General features: G+C 42.8%; 1 protein-coding gene across 4 annotated transcripts in view; it reads right to left on the bottom strand.

Annotated features, from left to right (window-relative positions):
• TBXAS1 (thromboxane A synthase 1) overlaps positions 1-27,663 on the bottom strand; it is a 260,715-nt gene that overhangs the window by 38,663 nt on the left and 194,389 nt on the right. The window lies entirely within an intron of this gene.

Genomic DNA, 27,663 nt, shown 5'->3' with positions numbered 1-27,663 from the left:
AACCCTTTCCCAAAGTGCTGTACAGAAAAACAAACAGTGGTCACGCTGCTCTTAGGGTTTTACCTGCCTTGGCAAAGGAAATGACTTTTTTTGTGATTCCATACAGAATTGACATAGTCCCTGATGTCAATGGCACAGGATTTTCCAATTCCGAAAAGCCACCAGAAGGACACAATGATGAAGGCAGGAACAAGGCTGAAATGGAGCAACCAGTCTTTTCTCCCACCTCCAAGATTACACAGGCTTCCAAATAAGAAAAGGTGTATGTCACTGCTCTAGAGGGGGTGTGCAACTGGACACATTGTACAACATCTGAAAAAAAAAAAGCTGATTATTATTATTCTCTGTAGAAAACAAAAAAAACCCCTTCCCTCCACTACCCAGGACAAAAGGACAAATATCTACCCTTTGCCCCAATTACCTTCTACAAAGGTTTATGAGTAAAACTGTACACAGTTTAACCTTATTCTAATACACATTGGTGCCAACCTATCTTCTGGACATGAATCATGCTTCCTTACGTCCATCTGGCGGTGTATGGAGGGGAGGAAAGCTGTAGCTGAACATTTTTAAAATATTTCAAGTAATATTCACAATAAATTGGATGGAAACTTACTTGCCTCACAAGAAGGACCTCTCCTCTAATTAGGAACACTGACTCCTAATCCTAATTCCTCACTACAGAGTTGCATGTTTGTACTATGATCCATGTTTGCCCTGGGCGTTCAGGTGGTTTGATTTCTGCAGAAGGTTTCCAAAGAGAGCTCACCTCCCACCTAGACGTCCTGCAAGGGGCAGCCAAAGATCTGTGATACAAACAGCTGGGCATACTGGATTCACACTGGTATCACTGTGTGCTAGATGCACACAGCTCCCCTGAAAGCCCGAGTCTCATTCGAGTGCCTAAATGGAGAAAACTTTCAGAGGCATCAAGTACAGTTAGGCACATACCTTTCTTGCTCTGCCCCACAAGCTGGATATCACCTGGGTAAAACAGCAGCAGGCTGGCTTGGAATCAGCAGCTTCAGGCAGGCTTGGAATCAACAACATGGTCCATTAATACTTGATCCAGAGATCAAGTACTCCAAGAGGCCCTGCCACCACTTAAGCCCTGACAACCCCTCTAGATTCAAGCCTCTGGTGGCTTAAGCCCCTCTGGCTGCCAGGTGCCCACCCAAAGCTTCTCTACCACTCCCCTCTTCCACTAGATGGGGGGGAAATATAAAGAAAGGCTTTTGGGTCTAGATAAGGACAGGGGAATCACTCAGCAATTACCATCTTAAGCAAAGCAGACTCAGCTTGGGAAAATTAATTGAATTTAATACTAATCAAATCAGAGTAGGATAATGAGAAGTAAAACCAAAGTTTAAAAACATCTTCCCCCATCCCTCCCTTCCTCCTGGGCTCAATATCCTAGAGTTCCCTACCTCCACCTCCTTCCCAGCAGTGCAGGGGGACAAGGAAGGGGGGTTACAGCTGGTTCATCACACATTGTTTCTCCTGCTCCTTTCTCCTCAGGGGAAGGACTCCTCACACTCTTCCCCTGCTCTGGCATGGGGTTGCTCCCACAGGAGACAATTCTACATGAAATTCTCCAACATGAGTCCTTCCCACAGGCTGCAGTTCTTCATGAACTACTCCAACATTGGTTCCTTCCACAGGATGCAGTACTTCAGGAACAGATTGTTCCAGCGTGGATCCCTTGCAGGGTCACAAGTCCTGCCAGCAGACCTGCTCCAGCCTGGGCTTCTCTCTCTGTGGATCCACAGATCCTGCCAGGAGCCTGCTCCAGTTCAGGCTTTCCACAGGGTCACAGCCTCTTTTGGGCACATCTACCTGCTCTGGCATGGGGTCTTCCACAGGCTGTAGGTGGGTCTCTGCTCCCCCATGGACTTCCACAGGCTGCAGGGGCACAGCTACCTCACCATCATCTTCACCACAGGCTGCAGGGAAGTCTCTCCTCTGGTGTCTGGACACCTCCTTTCTCATTCTTCATTGACTTGGGTGTCTGCAGAGCTGTTTCTCTCCATGTTCTCATTCCTTGTGTCTGACTGCTGCTTCTATTGCACAGGCTTTTTTCCCCCCCGTTCTTAACTCTGTTATCCCAGAGGCACTACCACCATCACCAATGGATTTAGCCTTAGCCAGCAGTGGATCCGTCTTGGAGGAGCTAACGTTGGTTCTGTTGTACATGGGGGGAGCTTCCAGCAGCTTCTTACAGAAGCCACCCCTGTAGTCCCCCCCACTACCAAAACCTTGTCACACAAACCCAGTACAAAGCCTCACCTTCTGCACTTTCATCCTGCATGGACACCTCTATAAAATTTAGGCCAATATTTGTACCATGGAAAGCCACCAAGAAAATATTTGGAAAAGAATCTATCCTCAATTGCAGATGCCAAGCACTGAGTGGAAGCCAGCTCCTCTGACTGTTTTGGAAAGGGAAGGCAGGTGGAGACCTTGACCTATGGAGCAGTTTTGGCTGCACATCTCCAGCTTTTCAAACAAGGGGAAGCAATGCGTGTCTCTAGCTACATCCAAGGGCTCAGCCTTGAGGAATACAAGTCAACCAGCAGCAACAGCACTTCTTGACCCTCACAGGCCTGCTTTGAATAAAAACAGGGATACACTGAATTGAAATAATTGAGGCTGGGAGATGGGAATGAGTTTGCTGTGAATCACATGGCTGCAAAAAGGGTATGACATGCACAGCCTTCTGTGTGGCACGAGGGAGGGAAGACAGGTGTCTCATGAATTATGAGTAAAGTGGGACAATTTAGGGAAAGTTTTAACTTTAAAAAAAGAAAAAAAAGAGGAGACCAAAAGCCATTAGATACATAACCTTGTAGTCTAATATGGCCATAAATTAACAGCTGCACTATATTATGTAAATTTATGTTAAATTATTCACTACCTGTCACCATATCTCCATAAAAAATCTACATACTGACGTTTACGAAAAATGACATCTTCTGATAATAGTTTTGCTACATATTTCAGTGGCTGCAATTGCCTTTTAACCATCTTGACTGCTGCTGAGGCAAACACTACTGAAACAGAGATGCTTTTGGAGGACTAATGAATTCATTAGTATTCACAGATTCACCCTCCAGGAGGGCGCGGTCCATGTAAGTCAGTGTCCTTAGGTAGCATACCTCTTCCTCTAGTTTCAGAACTTGCTGGAGAGGAGCCAGGAAGGATCACACAGGTCCCTCCATCAGTCCAGCTGTGAGCTGGAATTGGATACCCTGTAAAGACACCGGATGCACCCATTCAGCATCAAATATGCTGGTCACTAAACACAGCAGGGCCGTGTTGGAGTGGCACACAACCAACTTCACCCGTAAGGAATCTAAGTGATCATCCAGTTGTGAAAACCTGAATCAGATCTCTTGTTGAGATAAGATGCTTTATAAATCACACCTGGTTTGAGATGGACCTTCCACTGTCCAGCTGTGTGCTTCTGCCGACTGAAACTGATACACACAAGTGGGGTGCCCCAGCAATCCTGACTGCAGTGAGGCACAGCACACAGGGATACATTATCCACACTTGTGCTAAAGAGGACATACAGGGATTTTGGGAATTGGCATGTGTCTCATCCTCCACAGCTTCAGAAGCAGTGGAGCCCTTCCCTACCAGTTACAAAGGCAGCTCATGATGAGGGTTCACATGAGCCTCACACAGATTTACTCACCCCACACTGCCACTCTGCAGAGATGGTGAAGCCTGAACAGCAGGCTCTGGCTGTTAGCTTCCTCCTGAAGGGTCTAGGCAAGGAGTTCTGGCTCAGCCCTCCAGTCAAGGAGGGAATCTGACTAGTTTCACTATGCATTTGCTAGCTGACCTCTAACATCCAGCTTAAGCACAAACAGACCTGCACCCACAGAACACCTTTTTGCCACAGCTGACTCTGTCATGGCTTAAGGTAACAGCAGCAACTGAAGTTCACTGAAAGACCTCCACTGATTAACTTTGGAGCAAGCCAAGGATAAGGAAAAACTCTGTAGTTCACTAAGAAATGGGAAAGAAGGTTGGCTTCTTCTGCTTCTTCCTGATAAATTTTGAGTATAAGCTAAGAAAAGAAGCAGAGAGGGCAAAAGATAAAAGAAAATTCAAGTGCCCGCCTATTAAGCCAAAAACCATGCTAAAAATGACTAATGTACTTCCAGGGCCACTGTCCCTAATTTGACCTTGCAGTTCTGCTCAGAAACATTAAGCCAACATTTCAGAGATGGGAGAAAGGAAGAGGGGATAGATGTTAAGGAAAGAAAGAAGGGAAGGAGGGGAGGGAGGGAAGGCAGAAGAATAAACAAGCTTTTGCAACAGCAGGAAGCTCTCTCTTAATTCTGAGATAATGAAATGCTTCTAACCAGGCCCAACTGCTGAATATTACAAGAGCCATCATCTCGTGTGGATTGCATGCAGCTTTATTTTCTACTCCCCTGCATGGACTGGGTATGATTCACAGCACAGTCACAGGAAACAGTCATTACTATTTATTTGGAGTGAGATGAGTGACTGCTCTAAACAGCATCAACTGCACCTGCGATAGTGCAGAGAATCTTTTTTTATTAAGCACACCCATGCCCTCTTTTTTCTCTTCTGCTCTTCAATATTCTCTTCACAAAGAACATTTTATTTCAGTGCTGGCTGCATAGTTGAAAAAGGGAAGAGGCAAATTTACAGCAATCGTTAGAGAAGATGCAGAAGCATGGCAGCAAACACTGGCTTCACCACTTTGTGTGCACGGAAACATCCCCACACCGTGCACATGCCACAAAAACAGTCTGTACACAAAGAGAAAGAGACAATTAATGAAGTGTAGCCACTTATAATAAAATTATAATAATAATAGCCTGCCTGTGGGTGAGCCTGCTTGCCCCCATTTTGTACATTTGCTGCAGCTGGAACATGTCAGAACACCCTGAACTCACTCTGCTCCAGACAGCCCTAAAAAACAGCTCATCTTCCTCAACCTCTGAGCAGTTCCTCTGTTTTCTTTACAAGACACTGCTCACAATTTTGCTGCAGCAATTTATCTCTGGCTACACAGAGAGGTGGGCAGCACCTCCCCGGCTTGCTGCTGTTCTTTCTCCTGCCATACTTCAGCAGATGATGCTGAAGCCTCCCTGGCCCCCACATACTGTATCTCTGAGGTGACAGAACCTCAGTTAATTCCCACAGCACTTTATTCTCCCCTTCAGCAGTCTCTGCTGATGAAGGTACTCTTTACACTGCTATTTTGAATTTAACACACAGTTATAGAGAATCCAGAGCACTCAAAGCACAGACCTCTCTCTCTTCTATAGCCTTTATTGCCCAAGTGCATGCACCTGATGTGCTTACAAAAAATGTCCTTGCTGGCAAAATCCTCTTAAAATGGCTCAGCTCTGTTTCTGCTGGTTTCAGGCCAGCAGTAAGAAGAAGCTAAGGCCATTTCATCCCTCTGCTGTAGGTATCAGTATCTCAAGTACCTGCATCCTGTGATGCCATTAAAAGCTTCAGGAGATTAAAAGTGTGGGTTTTCTTGTTTGTCTAACAAAGTAAGGTACTTCACAGTATAATGGATTGCTCTTGAAAACTAATACTCCTAATAGCAAACAGATGCACAAACTGGGCTGTTTTATCCATATTGAACTTGGGTACTTATTTTTTGTAAATTATGTGTGGTCTCTGGAGCGAGTGCGATTTCAGATCACAGCAATTAGGGGAACATCCTATTCTGTTTCTTATTCTCCTATGTAATCACTCTGATGGCACATGTGACTGACACAAAGAAAGCTTCCTCACCAAACTGGGAGCAGATCAGAGTCCAGCACCTTAATGGATGAATGGTCATGGTGAGAACAAAAATACAAAGGAGAGCATATATGAGGTACAGAGCTTGGAAGTGAGGACAGGTAAGAGAGGGAAGAAGGAAAAGCAATGACTTTGTGATGACTTCTACTCTGTTTACAGTACAGCAGTGTGGTAATCACCTGTATATCCACACCCACATGCTAAAGCCATTGGTATACATAAAAAAAGATGGTGCAAAAAAGCAAGTTAGTAGAGTTAATACATAAACTACTAAAAATGCTTTTGACTGACTACTGTTCCTAGCCATTACATTGCATGCTGTATGCTTTTCCCTAACTGGTATGAAAAAATCTCTTAGTACTGCTTATCTCATCACCACCTACCAAAGAATTACTAAAAGACGACTTACTTTTCATCTTGGATCTCAGCAACTGCACTCTCTGCTCTGTGAGGAGAGCAGCACAACATTTTTCTCCTCTACCAGGATGAAAGATCTGCTCCACCACACACATCAACATCCAAACAGCAGACTTGGCCAACTAAGAAGTAAGGACTTATTTCATTGTTGCAAGAGTATATAGAAACTGGAAGCAGTATTACATCAGGCAGGTGAGAAATACCTCATATCCAGCATTAGGTCTTTTCCTGATTCCAAAGAGAATATTTGAAATCCTAAGGCAGGAGGATCACCAAAGGCAGTCCAACTAACACCACAACTTGTTTTGCAGTACAGATATTAGCTCACTAGGCACTGATCCCAAACTCTTATCACTTCACTTTTGCCTTCAACAGCCATTAGTCAAGCAATACCTCGGGACAGATTCTCCTCCTGGTTACAGCACAGTAAACCCCTGAGCTGACAAGGTTATTCCATATTTACACCCTTAGAACTGAAAGGTAGGTCTCATATTTTATTTCATTTCTGCAGCTGGAGGGAGCTGAGGTACAACATGGGAATAGCCTCTTAGAAAGGAGTAGCACAAGGCTGTGCTCACAGGCCTGTGTGAAGGGGAACAAGCTCCGACCCAGCTGGGAAAGGAGCTGCCCCACATCCTCAGCCTGGAGAGCTTCCCAGGGGACAGGTCACTGTCACACCAGTATGGTGAGGGCTCGAGTATCCATTGCACTTGCCATTGCTCTCAGAGCCTTCCATCCTCAACACCGTCAGGGTGCAGCCTTCCTTGTCAAATTATTTTAAGTAAAAGCCAGCGTTTGAGACAGAAAGTGCTTCTTGACATGTAAACTCTCAGCCCATGAGCAGAGTGAGAGCTGCAAAAGATTCACAGGCTTCCCCCACCCCCACAGTGTTTAAATGATTGATTAACAATTTCTAGAAAGCAATTCATAAAATGAGAAAGAGCAGATTTTCAAAACTATCAGCTTGTAAATGAAGTAGAGCCAATTCTCTGGCAAACCTTCCAACAAGGTTTCACATTATTTGTTTTATGCTTCCTAAAGATCTGTCTCTAGCCTAAATCCCAGCAGGAGGAGATGCCATTGGAGCTTAATTACATTCCGCCTATGGGAAACATTCAAGAAACGGGGGTCTGGTAAAAACCCCTACAACTTGATCTAAAAAGAAGGAAAAAAAATGAAAACAATAATCTGATTAAAGTAATGATATGAATATACCGTGCCTCCCAACCACAGGTTAAAAGCATTATCTTCTTACAAGTCTCAAGGCAAAGACCCAAATTGTCTTGTGAAGCAAACAGAATATTTATACCATCCATTTACAACACACATTCAGCATTCAGGCCTATGGAGTAAGTAAACAGTTATGAGACATAGTATTTTAAAGGGTTTTGGTGCTTTGTTTCAATTTTTTTTTTCTTTTATATGAACTAGACATACCACATGCTGTGCTGAAAATCCTTGTAATTCCCGACAGGTTTTATCTTAGAAATAAACTGTGGTTAGTGTTTCAAGGGTTTTGCACATGGCCTGTGCTCTCCTGGCTGGGGGGGGTGGGGGATGGTTTGTGTGTGTGTGCGTACACCCACCTCACAAACATCTGCCTGGCCCCCAGCAGGTGCTGAGGCACATCTCACCCTGGCCAGGAGGGTGGGCAAGAGTCGAGGAAGTGCACAGCAAAAGCAAAAGGGAGACCCACTGATCCACAGCTGCGACACAGGAACCTGCTGCCATCAGCACAAGTGTGAAGGATATGGAAAGAAAACTGCAGGCAGCCTCCTCCAGGTATAATTCTTTAAATCTGGGAAACCCACCTAGCTGAAATATCTTTCTCTGCAGGAAAAGAGCAAACGACTCCTGTGCATTCAGCTGGGACACCTGAATAGTGGACTAGGCAGAGGAGGAAAAACACTGTGTTCAAAGCTGAGAGGAAAAACTAGGTATTTCCACTGTTCCCCCTTCTGGTACCCCTAAATCACCCACCTCAGGGTTCTGTAACTGGCCATGATGAGACCCAACCTCAGCACTCAGAGAGGAGCTCCCATGAGGGTCTGCAAAAGGAACAGTGAGCACCAGCCACTGTCTGGAATCGGCACCATGTCCTGCTGTACACAACGGAGAGACTTGCCACTAAAGAAGCACTGAAATATTTAATCATTCGAAACATTCAAGTGCGACAAAATTATCAATGAAACTAATTAAGAATCTTGAGATAATAAGCACTGATGACAAAATGTTCCACTCTAGTGCCTACCATCAGGCAGTCAGGATTTATAATATCAGTCATTTATAAAACTTATACCCTGAAGAATCTCAGCGCACTTCAAAACATGTGCCTCTACATAGCCCTACTCCCCAAGGTGACTCGAACTACTCACGCATACCCAGCAAAGGTTCCCAATTAGGGATGAGGACTTCAGATCGTGACGACAGAAATATGAGTATAAATGGCATGGCGAGCAGAGAAGCTGGGAAGTGCCAGCTTTGGTGCCTGCAGGGCCAGGTCCTGAGGTCTCAGCCAACTCAGCTCTACCACAGGCACCCAGAAGGGCAAGCCACAGGAAGGTGAGACAACAGAGCACAGAATAGACGTGGGGAGGAAGAAGGTCACGGATTTGACAAAAAGAACACGGCGCCAGCGGTTTATGCACTGGGATTTTTCAGCAATTTAGGACAGGAAGTGAACTGGTGTCAGGCGATCGACACTGCAGATGGGTCTTTAAGCAGCCAACATGTAAATGGGTTTTGGCAAAGATACTGCAACTAACAGGTTTTTTTTTCTTTTTTGTGAGAAATGCCATTTTTAGGTACAGTCAGAGAAATGCTGCCTTCTGCCTGCTAAGAGCAGGTGTACAGATGTCGACAGCAAGTTCAGGCGAGTGCCAGGTACTCGAGAATCGTCACTGGTACGTGAGCTGCCTCACACCATCTCCAAGCTTTTGCAGGAGGCAGGTTTTATTTTCTGCTGAGGTTTCCAACGAGCCAGTTCTCCAGCAGACCCTGTCTCTGGGCTCAACAGCTCAGCAGAGCCTGATTTTTATTTCATCTTTGTTTCTAAGTTAAGCCATCTATGCCAGGCCAGCTCCTAAGTGAGGGGAATGGTGGGTCCCTGTGCGTCACCCGCGCGGCTCTCGAGGAGCTGCCCACGAGACAGGTACAGCTAATCTGGAATGACGCCTGGTAACTGCAACATCTAATTTCAGACTCAAGGCACCAATTTCCCAGTCACTTTGTAGTTACACTGTGTTACCGTAACGGGTTCTCTGCACAATTATCACAACACTTAGTAAGTTATTCATTTCTGAGAGAGCTAAGAAGCCTTGTAAATTATTTTCACTTTAAAGAAAGCAGACATATTCCCCTCTGGAGGAAGTAAATAGCAAAGTTTCTCACCCATATTTTGTTTATTATTAATGTTTCACAAATAATATTATCTTACCGTTAGTATTAAAATATCTTTACTTCAAAACAAAAATGTAATAAACAGGCAAGAATTCAAAACCCAGGTGCACATGCCTTTGTGGCAATGGCATGCATCAGGCACAGGCATTTTGAATATTTTATACTTCATAATTTTTTTTCTTAAATAATTAACTACCTTTAACTAGTGATTGTCCAGTCCTACCACTGCTGTGGGTTTAACTGAGTATTACAGTTCTGAGCGTTCCTTTGGTGGTTCTGCTTCTCCCTGCTCTGAATCCAGGCTGAATACAAGCCCTGCTTGACTTTTAGGTTAGAGATCTGTTTCCTACCTCACTCTAATGGATGTAAATCCATTTTCTACAGCTTTGCCCCCTGCAGTAGACTCAGACAGCTCCAGCTAAGATCTTTAGTGTTCACTGGCTGGACCAGCATTCTGTCTAGTATCTCTTAGCACAGTGGAGAAACCTGCTTGCTCCAGCTGGTGATGTGGGCTTATTTGACTCTCCATTTGGCTCTTGCAATCCAGAAATAAAGAGTTAAAATCCCATACCTTGGTTTGATTACTGCACTGCTGACAGAAATGCAGAGCTGGACCAGGAGACAAGATGTACTGAGCCACTGAAGAGTTTGTACGCTTTGGACAACACATTGAAATTAAACCTTTTCTCCCCATCGCTGGCTTGGAAAAGAAAGTTCTCCCAAAAGCTTTTTAAAAAAAATGTACTACCAAAAATGACTTGGTCTACAATTATCATCTCATAGCATAGTCTGGTGTTGAAGGATATACCAGTGTACATATATTTAGATGCATAAAGATGCACGTGAGGGCTTGATGGCGTTTGCCAATGCACTCACTGCTTAGAATTTGCATATCTGCATGTGCACAGCAAGGGTCTCATGGCTACCACATTTCTCTGCAAAGCCTGAGCGTAAGTAGGATTAAAATTATTACTTCATTAACCTGAAATGCTAAAAATGCAAAAGACAGTATTCAAATTTCTATTCAGTTTCAAGCAGCCACTATGGCAATTAGCTTTGGGTGATAAAAGATCTGGTAACAATGTTTTCCTACAAAACAAAACCCCCAACTTGAGGCAACACTTCCCATCTAATTTCTCTTTGTGCATGTATAGAACTACAGAAGCAGAGAATAAATACATTGACAAAAAGATCTACCAACACTTAAAACCACTTAACTGCAATGACAACGACGACACTCGAAACAAGGGCCCACTGAGCAAAACCAGGTCTGTAAGATAAGATCAACAAAGATTTCACACCAGTGAGATTTCACACGAGTGGAGAACTTCTTTTAGAATACTCTATCCAATTCTAATATCCACATTTTTTCCAAAAGATGTTAAAAACCCACAGGAAAACCTCTGAAAGCAGGCACGTATACTGTCTAACTTCTAAAAAAAATAAAAATAAATTTTAAAAAAGAAAGAATTTTAGGAATGTACAGTTTTAATACAAGAAACACCTAACAGGTGATATCACTGTGGTTTACAGATGATATCCTAATCTTTATTTAGGAGAAGGATAACTAACTTAGGAGAAGAGATTAAACAAAACTGTGGTAAATTCACCATTACCAGGAAGATTAGGGCAGAAGTAGGAGGGCATGACATATTCCCAGCTATTTTTATGCAGTATGTCAGGACTGGTGGTGAGATGAACCCATACAGCAGCAATGGGGATCAAAACAAGAGCCCAATTCCAAAGGTCACCAAACATTAAAAAAGTTTCCTTCTGAATGTTGTGGCCAGGGTCTATCTATGGTTTTTCTTGTAAAATCAGAGCTAGGAAAGAAAGCAGGATGTTTGCTCTGCACCAAGTCTCTGTGTCCTTGCATTGTTCTCTCATTTAAGTGCACTGCTAAGGCTCCACTGATAATAAAAGATTGATTTAAAAGACCATTCCACAACCTAAGCAAACAGTGAGCCTGGCTAATGTTACATATCATAGCCTCTTGTCATTTACTGCTACTCTGTGTGTTTACTGTGCCTCTCACTCCCCCTCAGTACCAGCCCAAATTTGCAGCAGAGCAGCTGGTCCTCCGGAGCTGATGGCACAACTGCAACCCTGAGCCCAGCAACAGCAGCCTCTTGATTGATTATTAAAGCACAACCCTGCTCTCAGTTAGGATCTGAACCAAAGCAACGTCCTCCCAAGGCTTTGGGTCAAGTCTTTGCAGATTACCTAAATGACAGGCACCTCTACATCACAATGTGAACCTTACCTCTGGTAAGATCCAAAACTTAATCACATTATCTGCATTCCTCTATCAAGGTTCCTACTTCAGTCCAACAGAGATGATGAAAGTAGGTGGTGTGAACAAAAAAGAATCAAAAAAATTGTCTCCATTTTTAACTTCTATAAGAAAAGCTATTGTTTTGCATGGATAACTCCTCTTATACCAAATTCAGTACACAGCACGATGAAAACATCCATGCTCTTCCCATTAATACAGGAGAAAAACTTAATGGAGTGTGTTATGTTTTTTTTGTCTTTCTCAGTTTTTGAATAACTGGTTTTGCTTTGTGCTCCTTGCCAGCATGATGAGTATTGCTCCTTTCCTTTAAATAACTGGATTGTGAGAACAAAGGGATGTGTCTTTAGAGCCTGATCTCAGTTTCACTAAGGTGCTACCAGGGCAGCAGAAACAGGCCTTGCCACAGTTGCAAGCCCTTGTTTTTTAACATAACAGCAGAAATGAGGAGATGATGATCCTGCTGCAGATGAAGGGTGAGGCTGATGTACACACACCTTCATGGTCCGTTCCCACTACAGGAACAGGAAAGAGGGCATAAATGTAAACTGGGAATCTGGGTTTGCAGTTACCCTGGATACAGTTTATAGGATTTATATGTTTAATTAGTACAAAAGGTAGAAACCTTCAGTGTCTTATGAAAACAGTATGTTAAACGCAGTTCTGCCCAACATTTCTAGAACACCAAAACGTGCAACAATTGAACGAGAACAATTAAAAAGATTACTAAAGCATTTTGTTTTGCTTGTTCTTCTTGGGATCCCTCATTTTCAAGTCAGGAAAGATATTTTGTGCCATCTAATTAAAACAACTCGGAGGGTTTGGGGTTTTTTGTTTGTTTGTTTTCTTAAACAGATACACTAATTAATTAACACAAAGAAGTCCTGTGCCCTTGGTTATACACAAGATTAGACTGCACAATAACAAATTCCTAAACTTAAAATGTATCATTTAATGAATTCATAGACAATAACTCTTTTTCCCCCACTGCAGAGTGAAGAAGAATGTGCTTTCCAGGGACTACTCAAAACATTCTTGGAAAGCAGTTTGCAGTTCTGTCCTTGCATAGGGTGATGCATGTACATACTTCAATTTGTGCACACCAGTAGATCTGTTGACTTTTGCATTTCGGATTTCTGATGAAAATCACTGTATTTTCACTTAAACCCATGGGGGAAACACCAAATGATCTTGTAAAGGATTTTTTGTGTAACCTAAGTTAACCAGATCATGCAAATACTGCTCCATGAGTTCTCTATTTCCCATGCCAAAACTTTTAAATTCTCTGTGCCTCCTGAAGAAACAGGCTTGTAGGTACTTTTGGAGGTTAGTATTTATGTATCATTTGGATGTTATCAAATGAAAAGTGCTAAAATAACCTAAACTATTTAGAGAAGATATGGTATCTTTGCTCCCACTGTCAGAAGTCTGCTGTGCTCAAGTGGCACCAGGCTACCAAACCTAAAGAAAAAAAAATTCAGTTGTGTGACAGTGACTGTTCAGGTTAAGCATTGTTGAAACCTGTAGGTAAAGCAGCCACTTGATTCTGTAATGGAGCTTATCTGATTGTGATATTTATCCAGAGGGACAAGTCAGGAGGCTTACAGCCCCTGTGCAAAGTTGCTGGCGACTGCTGCCATGCAAAATGACCAGCAAGGTTTTCTGCACGGCACCTGTGGGCAGAGTGGTTTGTCAAGGTAGCGCTCTGCACAGAGCCGTGTGCTCAGGGAAGAAGGGAAACAATCAGAAAAGGAAAACAAAGGAGACAAGAAGCACCAGGCGCCGTCTCAGTACAGCAAACACGGCTTGGCGAGGGACTGCCACGGTCCATGCTGCTCCATGGAGCTGTGAGCACAGGAGCCACGTCCTGCTGCTCAACTCCTGCTGGGATGGGCACAAGGAGAGTGTGCACAGTCCTTGTAAACAAGTAGAGTCACGTCAAAGATATTTGGCTCTACGCCAAACAACCCAATGGCCCTGAAATTTCAGCCAGCAGCTCAGCTCACCACAGGTGAGCAGTGGGAACAGCCAGCAAATTACGACATGGCACAAAATGTGACAAATGTTGGCATCTTTCTCAGCTGACAACGTGGCCACATCCACAGAGGTGTGCCTCTCAGTATGGGAGTTCAAACACTCCTTTGGCAAGGGATCAAGCACTCCTAGTTTGCACACAGATTGTGCATTTTGTCTCACTTTGAGCTTGCTCAGGCAACAGGCAGTATTTTCAGTAACTATTTCTTGCTCCTCATGTCTTCATAGAAAATTGCTGGTAGTCATGACTTTCTTATTACAGAAGGTATCAAACACACACAAAAGTTTTAAAATAACAAGCCATTTGGGGAAAAAAACCCACAACCTGTGACACTATCTGAAGACACCCATGCAACTCGTGTCAAGCTCTGCGACTTAAAGCATGTTTTCAGCACCCACCTAAGACAGCCTGGCAGTGCATATTTGTGAATTTATCACAGGCAGGGAGTAAAATGCTTTTAAACATCATCTTATTTCCCTAGTGAATGCTCCTCCCAGCAGGGATCTCCGCTGGCTGGTTTCTACCAAGCAGGTTGAGCAAGATCACTTCTAAATAATAACTTCTCCCACAGCTTGAATTCCTTGCCCACCACCAGATACATGGTGACATGTATCTGAACACTAGGATGCCAGCACCACAAACTACCCACAGCTCAAAGCAAAATATGCTGGAGCAGGATGTGACACCCTGGACCACCCCAGGGGTCTGACAGAAAGCCAGCTGTGGGGTCAACACATTCAGAGTCTTTGGTGGTAAAATCCAAGGAGTTTGAACATTTCTGGAACATCCATCACAAGCAGAGCCGGTTCTGAAAATGTACTTTTCTAGAGTGGAAGGGAACAGCACAAAGCTGGGAGAGTGCTGTAACTCAGCAAACTGCAAAAGAGTAGCTGGGCTCTCCTCCTTAGAAAAACAGTGGAAAAACGCACCCCTTTGGGTGAAGGGGTATTCATACAGCCTGCAAATTGTACAGTGAAATTCAAGTAACCCCTTGTGACTACTCCCCCGTCTTCCCTGACGCTGAAACAACATCAGAGCTATCTGCCGGTGGTGCTTAAATGCCCGTGTTTTTCACATTAGAGAGGCAGGAGTTTTGGACCCCCTGATTCCTATACTTACATACCTTTGGAAATTAGCATAAACATCTCAGCTGGCTACCGATGTGATTAAGATGTGCCTCCACTTTGCAATTTTTTTCTTTGAAACAAAGCAAAGGCTTTCATTTGTTAAGTGAAAATTCCCCAGTGGAAACCCCTCTCTCTTTCCCTCCCATTTCTGACCCCATATTGGGCACTTTAATCTAATTTTGGTTTGAGGTTTTAGAAGCTGAAGGCTGCTTCTGAAGATCACTGAGGGAAAAGAAATCACTGGGAGGAACACCACACTTTGAACTGAATGTCCCTGGCACAAGGCATATTGGAAAAAGAAAGCACTAAGAACATTTCCCAATCAATGTAGCTGTATTTTTCACAACCAGTTAGAAGAAATGGAAACCCATGGTAAATAATGCTGCTTTGTACAAGTCCAATTACCCTGAATGATAAATTGCCTAATTATTTCAGCTCTAGAATCTTTCCCAAGTTCTTTATCCTTTTCTTTGTAGTCACTGTCTGTAGAACAAGAGCGTTTGACTGTTACTAATTAACAAGAGAGAAAGATGCAGGACATTCAGTAAATTCACTTCTGTTTAAATTCATCTTACATTTATTTTTCCCCACCAAAGGGGAAAAAAAAGGTAATAATTTATTTAAAAGCTGCTCTGATGGAGGAAATTTTTCTCCGTGACTACTCTATGATATTAAAACAGTCAGCTTTTGTTTTTTTCACTCTCTAGAATTTGGCTGTGCCTAAAGATTAAAAGCACAGCAAGGTTAGATTAACACCTTGAAATTATCTGTAAAGTTCTCTACTTATCAGGCTATTAAATCTAAATTCGTGACTGCACAAAATCGTCTTCCTATTGTATCATGAGTGCACATGAACTTGATGAAACAAGTTCCAAAAAGCAAGAGCTTTTAAATGTGTTTTGTTCCAGTTCACAATGCAATGACTTTCTGACATCTTGTTTCTTCCTTTTTCCTTCATTTAGATCAACAGCTGTAAGGGGTTGTGAATAATAGCCCCATGTTCAGAACTTTTTCACTTCTCAATTTTCTCCTGTAAATTTGAAGTGTGGCTAGGAGTATTGAAAAAGATATTAAAGTTTATTCAAAATCTCTGTTGAACCAGAAGATCAAAATCATCTTATTGTATTCCATCTTTAAAGCTGATGGTATGTAAAACATCAAAAACCAAAAAAAAAACCCCAACAACCAAAAAACCCAAACAAACAAACCCCAAGCAAACAAACAAACAAACCCAACCCTTTTTTTCCCTCCTGCTTATTAACAGAGACTTTTCTGAAATCCATTTGTTAAGATGTGTGTAAAAGCAAAATGTTTTACATATAAAATGTTTTACATACAAAATAATATTAATATTTTGTTGAATTCTGAAAGCACGGATTTCACACAGGTGGAAAACACTGAGTCAACAGGGCTAAAGAGTGAATTGCTTTCACAAGATGCCGTAATGTGCTATGCCTCAGTGACAGCCAGGAAGGGTAATTCCTCGGACTGAGAAAGTAACCGAGTTCTCAGTCTCACTACATCCGAGACCTGACTAAGGATAGTGACTGCTATTAAATGAACCTTCATGCAAGCATCTCTTTATCCAGTCAGTGTTGGTTAAAAGCCCAACATTCCAGTCTGTACTAGCAACTGGCATTTCTGGTGTAAAACAGTTCTAAGCCTCCCCTGATCGAGGCCCCAGATGCCTATCCCAGTGGCTACTGCAGTGGTGAAATTCCACTTCTGGCCAGACTGCTTGCATAGAAACACCCCTGTGGGACACTGACCAAAGCAAACATGACCAGTTACACTGAGGTACAGGTAGATTTTGTTGCTTTAAAGGATTTGATTTTGGAAAAGTCCCATAACCTGTCTTATGAAAGCCAAACATCAAATTAGTTGGTAATAAGTAAGATTACAACCATGGACTTCAGGAGAGCTAACTTCAGCCTCTTCAGGGATCTTCTTGGAAAAATCCTTTGGGAACAGGTCCCACAGGGAAGAGGGGTTAAGAGAGTTGGGTGATATTCAAGGATCACTTCCTCCAGGCTCAAGAATGAACAAGAAATTGGGCAAAGGGGGAAAGAGATCTGCATGGATGAATAAAGAACTCCTTTCATTACTCAAGCATAAGCAGAAAATACACAGGAGATGCATGCAGGGTCAGACCACTTAGAATTAATATAAAGAGGATATCAGAGTAAGTAGAAATGAGACAAGGAAGGCCAAGGCCCATCTGGGGGCCAGAATTAAATCTGGCCAAGAATGTCAAGGGCAACAAGGAAGGGTTTTTGAAATACATCAATAACAAAAGGAAAACAAAGGCAATGGGCAGAAACTGAAGCACAGGAAGTTCCACCTGAATTTGAGGAAGAACTTCTTTACTGTGCGGGTGACCAGGCACCGGAATAGATTGCACAGAGAGGGTGTGGAGTCTCCCTCACTGCAGATAATTCGAAAACCATCTGGACACAATCCTGTGCTTTGTGCTCTAGGATGGCCCTGCTTGAGCAGGGAGTCTGGACCAGAGGCTCACCTGTGGTCCCTTCCAACCTGACCAATTCAACAAATATTAATGAAAAATTGTTCTCTGAGACAGTAAAATATATTAACTGATTTGAAATGGAACAGTCCTCAGACAGGACGTGTTTCCTATGATTCTTTGGGTTTTCCTGACTACTCCCTTTGCTCCAGTCTATCTGGTTAAGTAAGGAAATGTTCACTCGTATCACTGGAAGATCACATTTCTAGAGCAAGGGCACACCCAGAAACACCACCTTTTCTTTGTTTCCATATTAAAAGAGAAGCATAAGATGAAGCAGAGCAAACAATAGAAAAGACATCTCACACTGATTAAAAGTAGCACAAACATATTGTTAGAAATGGAAATTATTTACATACATATGTTCTGCCAGAGTGGTAAAGAAGGAAAAAAAAAGGGAGGGGAGGTCACAATAAGTTCATTCTACCAAAAAACTGCTTTACATAATCATGAAATGCAAACTAGTTTCCATTCCTTCTGGCACCAGCTCATTCAGCCTTCACTTTGAATGCTTACCAACAAACAAATGGACTGGTTACTTCCTATTAATGCTTCCTAATTTAGGTAGATACCTGGAGGAAAAATTCCATTTTGACCTTACATTCATATAAGCTAAGATCATTTTTAAGCTATGAATTTGATGAAAACAATTTTAATTTCTTCTTGGTTGCTGCTGGGGATTTGCTGTTTCTTAATAAATTAGGCATGTGTTCTCCTCAGCTCAACTTTTGCACCTTATGCATATAATATGTGCAATTCAGGAGTCTGTCTGAAACTTTCAGATGAAAATCAGTCATCATTTATTCTCTCCCTCCTTCTCTCTCTCATGCAGCCACAGGTGCGCAAACAGGACTTGTTTTATCAACTGTTCCCCAATACTTGTCCTTCTCTTCCTCTGCCCACAGAAGCATAGAATGGTTTGGCTTGGAAAGGACCATAAAGACGATCTCATTCCAACCCCTCTGCCATCAGCATGGATATCTTCCACTAGACCAGGCTGCTCAGAACTCCATCCCACATGGTCTTGAACGCTTTCAGGGATGGGGCATCCACAGCTCCTCCGAGCACCTTGTTCCAGTGCCTCACCACCCTCATAGTAAATAATCAAACCTAAACCTACCCTCTTTCAGTTCAAAGCCATTTGCCCTTGTCCTGTCACTACAGGCCCTTGTAGGAGGTTCCATGGAAAGCCCTTATCATGAAAGTGGCTCTTGTTTTTACAGTCTCAAGAGTCACTATTGTCCTCACAAGGCAAAATGCTATTAAAGCAAGATTTTATCCCTTGGTCTTGAAAGCCTCTCTGAAGTACACAGCTCAGTGGAGATTCCTGCAGCAGACGAGGATGTCAGGGCTGGGCCGACACCTTCATGCTCTGAAGAATCTGCCTGTCAGTCTGGGGACACAGAGGGATCTCATTCCAAATGAATGCTAACTAACATAAAGCTTGAAAATGCTTCTTTGTTTAGCTTAGTATTTACTATTTCCCAGGAGACAAGTTCCTGCCTGATGAATACAATTGGCTGCTAATGCTGAGACACAGTGTGGGGGTCCTGACACAGATGTCCAAGGCCACCCTCTCTCATTTGTAAGTTCTTTCAAGGGCCAGATGGTTTAGTTTCTCTGATTTTTTTGCACTGAGGTTGCGCCTATTGCTAGCTGGTCTTTCTTTCTTTGCTAGGTATTTATGATACAGCAGCACATACCTTATGGAAACTTTTAGTGCCTAACTCCCATGGGAAAAAAAATAAATTAGTATAATAGCTTTCTGGGCTTGACTCCTACTTCACACTGAAAAACTGCTGAGGGCTAGACAGGCTACCACTCAAAGAACAGGCACTTACACCTGCGAAGGCATCTCTATTCCTGAGAAGTCATGGCATGTTCACCTCTTTTCCTGCCATATGTAACTCCTCTGGCTAGCCTGGTGAGAGTATGTCCCCCAATGTCATGGAGAGGAGCAGTGGTCATATTTACTGTGGTTTGAGCTTATGTCCTTGCTCCCTTCTGCAAGGATCAACTGCCCAGTGCAAAAATTTGATCTACCAATTCTACCTGGAGCTATGTTCCACCCTCCAAATGATGTTACCTATCTGCAGCTAAAAGGTTAACACTGATATAAATATAAATATTGATTGGGCATTGATATTGGTATTAATTTGGCTTACTTTGTCCCTGGAGGAAGCATGCTAACTGCATATACAGGAGCAGTTGAGATACAGATCCTGAAGAAAACTGTAACCAGTTTCTTGCTCAGCAGTGATATTTTTCCTTAAATTAAAAGCAAATATGCTTTTTTTTCTCCATAAAAGCCTGGAGTGAGAGGGGGGAAAGGATGGGGACAAGGAATAGAAAGACATGGAAGATGCATCCTTCCCTTTACTTCCTCTTTAAACAAATCTGTCTAATCACATTTAAAGTGCTGCATTATTAACATCTTCACCATAAAACGTTCCATGTCACTAGAAAAATTTATTCTTTAACAAGAACCCTGCAGCAGTGCTGGTGGGTCAATCATTATGAGGATGGCAAAATACCAGGAAAATTCAGGGGTGAAAATGAGTATCTGTCTAGCATACATTACATGAGACTCAGTTTTGCTCAAGAATAGCAATAAGGCAGAGTCACTGAGCAACATGTGACATTGCAAGCAAAAGATAAATTAGTCTTCATGGGCAGGAGACTGATAGGTCTGAAAAAATGGAAAAATAAAAGGGTTTTTTTTCTCTTTTCCTTTTATTTCTTTTACTTGGGTGAAAAGGGGTAAATGAACTCTGCAGTGTCAACGACAACAAGAAGTTCCTTGAAATAAAGGTACATTAATCATCTCAACAACACCTCATTCCAGGACACATAGAACTACCACTTCTCAGCAGTGAAGAGGATTTTCCTAGGAGAGAAGTAAGGTTTTTTTCCTACTCAGATTGTGGTTTTTATAGGGTTCTTGGAAACGTCAAGGAAGAAGTACAATGTCAAGATGCAACTGGGGTTTAAAACGTGGAATTTGTTCCTATAAGCTAACAGTAGACTTTTCAAAATAGCAAAGCCAAACCATTCCTAAAAGATACCCTGACTTACCAATTGATTGACTCAACTCTTTGCATATCATAAATAAGTTGACTCTCCAAAAAGTATTTGTTGTTTTTGAAAGTCTTTATCTCCTTTGGAGAGCAGGAACCTGTAGATACAGTGTAAGAACTACAAATACATGGCAAGAAAGAAGAATTGCTCTCATGTGGCTCCTGGCTGGTCATGTTCTCCCTGCCTGCTCACGCTTCAGCCAAAGGGTGACTGGGGCTGCCTAAAAATCCCAGCTTCAGTAAAGCAGGAACAAGCAACTGGGATCTTCCAGACAGGCCTCTAGGACAACTTCTCTTGCTGGCGCTGGGAGGGTGCCTGGGACGGAAAGCAACCTGTACAAAGAGATACCTGCTATGGCTCGCACAGTGAGAAAACTGAGCCCAAGATTTTCCCCCTCAGGGCTTCCCCTCAGCATTTGGGCCTAGGAACAGGTTTGTGGCAAAGTGGGCAAACACTTGGCAGGCTTGGACTCAGGACTTTCTCAGGATACCTCTCCTTACACAGCAGGGACTCAAGATGGTAAAGAGACCAAAGCCCTGAGTCTCAAAGGTGCTTAAGTGGCTGAAAGTCAGAAAGAAGAATGTTAGAAGCCAAAATAACCTCTGCCCAAAAGAAGTGATTTTGGGTCTCTTGAGTCCAAAGCCTGCATTTCAAATCAGTATATTCTAGATACTTACAGCAGAGGAGAAATTCAGGGAAAGGCTTATTGTCTTCTCCTAACTTAGCAACCTTTGACCAGTATGTACAGAACCATGAGACTAAGAAAAATAACTGATTTCAGACACTGAGCAACTGCATGAAGAACTGCAGAAACACACCTAAGTCCTCAGTCTCTACATGTTTAAAAGCATCTCCCTATTTGTTTAAAACAAACCTGATTGCTGACAGCTGACATTCATAAATGATGCGAGGCTCTGCAACACCTTCTTAAACAAATAGAGAAATCAAAGAGTGTCATTTCCTTCAAGAGAATAAACAGCAACAACACACAATATTGTTTGTGCTTCCTGGTTCTGTATGTTTTGTGTGTGTATGTGTATGCATGTGTAACAGCGACTCTCTTCTGTAGACTTTCTTCTGCACACTATTTACAATTCAGTCTCCCTTGATAAACGCAAGCCTTCACTGTCAGCAATATTTCTTTAGTGAAGCTTAGTCTCTGTAGTTGCAAGCTTCTGAGAGCACAGTGCCTTGAGATACTGCATGAAAGGCACCAAACTCATGCAAATGGTTGTAGTAATTCCCTGACAGTGACATCTCTCTGACTTTCACCTCTCATTTTCACTAATGCTTGGAGAAAACCGTCTGTGCTACCAAGGAGACTCTCTGCATAGACTGCTTAAAAATCTAAAGTACTCAATCAGGCACAGAGACACCATAAAAATGGTCCTACCTCTCTCTGCTCGAGAAATTTTATGGGAAGGGAAAGTTTTGAAATGGCAAAATCTCTTTTCAATAAGCCATCTCCATTAGACTGCAGAGGTGTTACTGAAGGAGCTTTTCAGTGTGAAGAGCAGAATCATAACCCAGTGTAAAGTTTAGTACAGTTCCATTCAAGTCAACGATGACAATTACCCCAGATGAGCAACTGCCACACCCAGTATATGTGATGGATTACAGCACCAAAATCATCAACCATAAATAGTTTATGCATCAGTCCAGCTCAACCTGGGCCATTCACAACTCACTACACACAGCAGTTAAAAACAGTATCTTTTCATCAACAAAGCTACAGATTGCAATGACTTTGGAGTAGCATCATTCAATATTTTTGACAAGAAAGAATACAGATGGAACAGTCTGATCAACATTTTCAATTAAACATTGAAAATATTCCTTAGGCCCTAAAGCTATACAAAACCAAGCATTTATAGGAACAGGAAGATGTCTTTAATATAAAGAAAAATCTCTAAGTCTCCATTTAAATAGAGAGAGAGAGTATGGCAGGACTTTTAAGTTTCTTTACAGTCTCTAGACAGAGGTGAAAATGTTGGTAAGTCACACCAGCACTGAATTGTTACATTAGTACTTTGTGTGGATAGGAAATTGGATGGAGTAGAGACATGCTGTGTCTTATCCTGCTCTTCATTCCTCTCACACTAATGTTTCTAAATGTCATATCAAGCAGTGATAAGAGTAGTACAAAGCTTTTTTAAAATGGAATGGAAAACACAGTTAATCCTGCAGTCTCCAATGAATGTTTTATGGTAATAGCTGCTCTTTCATGTACTCACTTTTATTTACTTCTCCTGACTCCTGTGCTCTCCTTCACCTTTGTCAGGGCTCCTGAAAGTATTCCTAGGCATCAGCAGCAAGGAGTAGTGAGCTGCTACTCTGTCCTTCACCAGACCTGAAGCCTTACATATCAGTGCAGCAACACATCTCCGGTTCTGTAGGTAGCACTAACCCTTCAATGCAACTTTTTCTGTGGTGCCTTAAGTAACAATAGGTTTGTATAGATATGACCTAAAAAATCGCAAAACTTGTAGCACCAAGTCTATCCATTTGTTAATGCAAGGCTTGGTTGTCTGTTACTGAGAATATGCAGTAAATTATTCCTGAAGGTGAGATTAGAATTCAGGGAGTTCTTGCTCCAGGCTTTTCTATGCTCTGCACCTTCAAGTATGGATTTCTTTATTGCATGGAGACAAAGCAGATCATTCTCACACCTCTTCTGCCCTCCTTAGCTGCCCCTAGCATGCTTGCTTTCCCCCCCCCTTAGCTGTCCCTAGCACGCTTGCTTTCCCCCCCTCAAGAAAATGACCTAGTTTCACTGGTTTAACCTGAGGTGTTTACTTTGCAATAGATCAGGAGCACATACATACAGCCACTCACCACATTTCACCTCAGGGTAACAAATAACTTCTTATGAGAAGTTAGCTTGATTCCCTATGTTTTTGCACTCTGTTTTGTGCCACTACTCTTCCTGTCCAAAATTATGCAGTCCGGTAGCACAACAATAACAAAAAAAAAAATTTATAATTTTGAGTGATTCAGGCTTGAGAGGGAAGGGAGACAGACATTTAAATGCTAAAATGGGAATAGAGGTAAAAAAGAGAGGCCCCACCATTAAGGGAATCCCCAGCTTGGAAGATGCAATTTTTCATGCCCTAAGCTCTGTGGCTTAGGACATAACACACAGAGCAGCTCAGAGCACACAGTGGCACTCAGAAGCAAGCGTCCATCTGCTCAGAATGAATGCGTGCTCCAGGCTTGCCATGATTTTGCTAAGCACACACACACAAATAAACAAAAATCAACTTGCTTTTACAATAAAATAATCAGTCACAAGTGCAAAAACCATTCCTAAATATGTCTTGTGAAGGGCTTGTTAAAAACTCTACACAGGGATCATTCTGACTGAAATGGAGAGGTGAAGACCATGGGTGCATTCTTTCTCACTTGGTGAATGTGGATAAAAACATCTCTTTCACAACTGTATAGCCTTAACAGTTCAGGGATGGTTAGCCACAAACGCTATAAAAATAATCTGGTCTTGAAATAGCAACCTTTCCTTTTTTCCCCCATGTCCTCCTTTACTGGTATGTACCAGGCTTGCTTCTCAACTGATGCATATCACCATACCTCTACCAATACCAAACATGTACCAGTTTAACCCATCTGAGGATCTGACCACCTCTGCTGTCCCAGATCTGCGGCCTCTGCAGAAAGTAATATTATTTTATACAGACACAGAGGTAGGCGTCCTGCCCCCACTAGTTCATATTTAACTCTCTTTTCATCTTGTTTATTTTGCTTTCATGGTATCAAAGCAAGCTGCACACCCAGCAACAAGCTTGCAGCAAATAGGTGCATCTTATTTTTAGCAGATTGACCTTCACAGGGCACATACTACACTCCCAATGGATTTATGAAGAAGGTCAGGTCAAAGTCTCTAAAATTTGAATTTTTATTTGTGTGTTAGAAGAATTATGTTTGTCTTTTCTAGTGCAGTTGGAGCAGACATAGGGATTCAAAAGTAGTATGGGAAGATGCAGTGTGTGGGGACAAGTAGTCACCACTGAGTATTTTGTCTCTCTGCTTCCCCGGAGATGAAAAGCTCTGCACACCCTTTCCCTACACCCTAAAGACCCAGATAAAGGTGAGGGGGCAATAACCTGTGTGTCCTGCCCTCTACAATAACTGAGGCTAGAGGCTTCTCCTGCTTGCCAGGCTGTGAAACGGGCCAGGTGGGTCTTCTCACTTTGAGGGAAAGAGACATCATGAAGCCTTGACACTTAGCTATCAGTCAAGAAAAGACCTAAAAAGTCCTTTAGCAAGCAGATGAGGATGGTCCTGGAGGTAAAAAGAAAAAAATGACAACCCATGGCTCACTCAGACACTGTTTTCTGGGGACACTTGCCTGGAAGTGCCATCTCCACAGTGTATTCAGGCTCTGTGGTGAAGATTAGCTATGAGATCTCCCAGGACAGCTCTGAAACAAACTTGGCTGGACACAACAGAGCAGGATAACATGCTCCTGTCTCTATTCTGGGTTCCCAACTCCCAGCACTGGGGCTAGACCACTTCCAGCACCTAGCTTTGCATTTCCACACCACACTGCAGCAGTCTGCACCACGCCTGTGCAGGGATCTCTAACACAACAGTGTCTCAGCTTTCTCCATCCCCTTTATGCTCTCCCATCCTGCCAGTGCACCTGCTGTGCAAGACAGACAAATGAAGATCACAGCAAATGCAGGGGTATCCTCAAGTACAACACCCAGAGCCACCAAAATACTGCTGTATGTCCAGATGGACCAACCTTGCTCCATTACTGGCTATCACAAGGTCGCCATGCTTTGTCTTTCTGACTGGTGTGCCAAAAAGCTGGAATTGTGCCTGTCATTTATAGTACCTTTTCTCAGACAGCTCTCACATGTCTTTATAAACTTTGGTAAATGAGTATATAAATCACTCTGTTCACCATCAAAGTACAATCATCTCTGGGATGATACACAGCAGCAGCTGTAAAATCAGACTGCAGCTCCACACCACAGATTAGGGCAATAAAACATGCTGCATCAGGCAACTGAAATGGTTGGCGGATGGAAGGGGGACGTGGTGGAGGGCATTTTGTAGTTATAATTACCTGAGTATACATTTGGCTGAAGAGGGTACTGTGTTTAATACTTGCATATCTGCAACTCAAAACAGTCTTCCACCACATGTCAAAACAATCTGACTCTACCATTCCCCCCTGTTTTGGCCTTCTAGAGCCCTTCCTTTCTGAAAATTGCAAAGCACCTTGATAAGAGCAAAGCTGATGTGCTGAGTACAAGCAATAACCTAATCAAATTTCTTAGCAACTGACTTGATAACTAACTGTGAGCCTGTAGCTTCTGTGTCCCCTCCCTCCCTCTCTCTTGCATGACAACTGAACACAGCATCTATATATACCCAGTTCCAAAATAGCTTCTGCTCCCGTAACTTGCAAACCGTTCACATAGATCTCATTTTCTAGGCTAAAAGTAGTTAATTATAGTCACTAAGGGGACTGAACTGCTGCACCCTTTTCCTTATTGTGGGGTGGGCTCCTTGAGCAGTGTATTGCCCCCTCCCACTCCCCTGCCAAATCATGACCTGTTTACGAAAGGAAATCTGTTGAAGGATGGGGCTGCACAGATCAGATCTACGGATTTCCTGTTATCAGGGACTGCAGATAAATCGTTATCCTTCTCTCTCTCTTCTCCTTGGCCATGCAGACATATATGCACCGTCTAAAGCTAAACTTGACAACTCACAAAGTACAGGGAAGTTATGTGAAAGGTGCTTCCAATCAATATATGACATGGGACGGCACGGTTTGGGATGAGGACACCAGTTTGATTCGAGGCACCACACAGACTTTGTACAGGGGTGACATGCAGAAATTAATTTGAGTGCCAATTCTCTACATTGACTTCTCTGCCACAAGTGTCCCTAGCTTCATAACCTCTCCTAGACAGTGCAAAAGCTGAAATTATTAGCAAAATATTGAAAGAGAGCCAAAAGAGTCAAGAATTAAGCACTTGAATTTGATTATTATTGAAACATTATCAATAGTGAGTGGCAGCTCAGTCAGGGCAGATACAAGCCAGGGTCCATTAAGTTCTCTAGCTTGGATCGGAAGCACACCCACATTTGAAGCTCTTGCACTGGCTCACACAGCAGTTTCCAAGTGTACAGCAAGGGCTCCTTTAACTGGAACTAGACCAGACCAATGGCTAAGGGAAATTTGGTACTCACAGAGCCAGACTGTAACTACCCCAGAATAAACTCCTGAGGTGCATAGAGTGTGTACCCAACAGTCCCCACTACCAGCTGTGCTGGGTGATGAACCTGTGCCTACAGCAGCACACTACTTGTTAATGTAGACATGGCCACACACATGGACTCCCTACAGTTCCCTACTACAGGAACCAGACAGTTAATCACTGATTGCACTCAGATTTCTGTTCACTTGCATGGAAAAGTCTACTATTTCACATCCCTGTCTACAGACAGATACGAACAACATCACACACCTATCCTATCCTATCCTATCGGACAGCTCTCCCAGCAATTTCCCTTTGGTTTCTTAGGCTGTCAGCTTTCAGGACCTGGTGAGGAGATTAACTGTATTTTCCTTGGGGCTGCATAGCAGGAGGTTCTGTGTGCAACTCTGCCCCCCGCAGTACCCAGGAAACTGCCCATACTCCAGGCCAGGTTGCACCTTCACGTCTAGGCAGGCCTTAAGGAAGTCAGCTGAACTCGCCAGACATGAGGACACAACTGGACCTGCCATATATGAATGAAACAAGTAAATAACTCCAGTCCCGGAAACAAAAATGCCCTTGGCAAATACCGATAATGAAGGAGAAGTAATTCGAACACAGTATAAGAGAATTACATACGGTGATTTTTTTTTTTTAAGCTTACACATATATTCTGCTGCTAAAGGAAAACAAAGTTATGAACATTTAAAGCAAAAATTTGAAGTTTATAATTTGTAAGAACACTATTTATGGTC

This window comes from Corvus kubaryi, unplaced genomic scaffold, assembly GCF_017639235.1.
Source record: "Corvus kubaryi isolate FWS band 111438036 unplaced genomic scaffold, C.kubaryi_AGA036_p1.0 74, whole genome shotgun sequence".
Classification (NCBI taxonomy): domain Eukaryota; kingdom Metazoa; phylum Chordata; class Aves; order Passeriformes; family Corvidae; genus Corvus; species Corvus kubaryi.
Note: the sequence above shows the minus strand (reverse complement) of the source record. Positions and strands in the feature narration are given on the sequence as shown.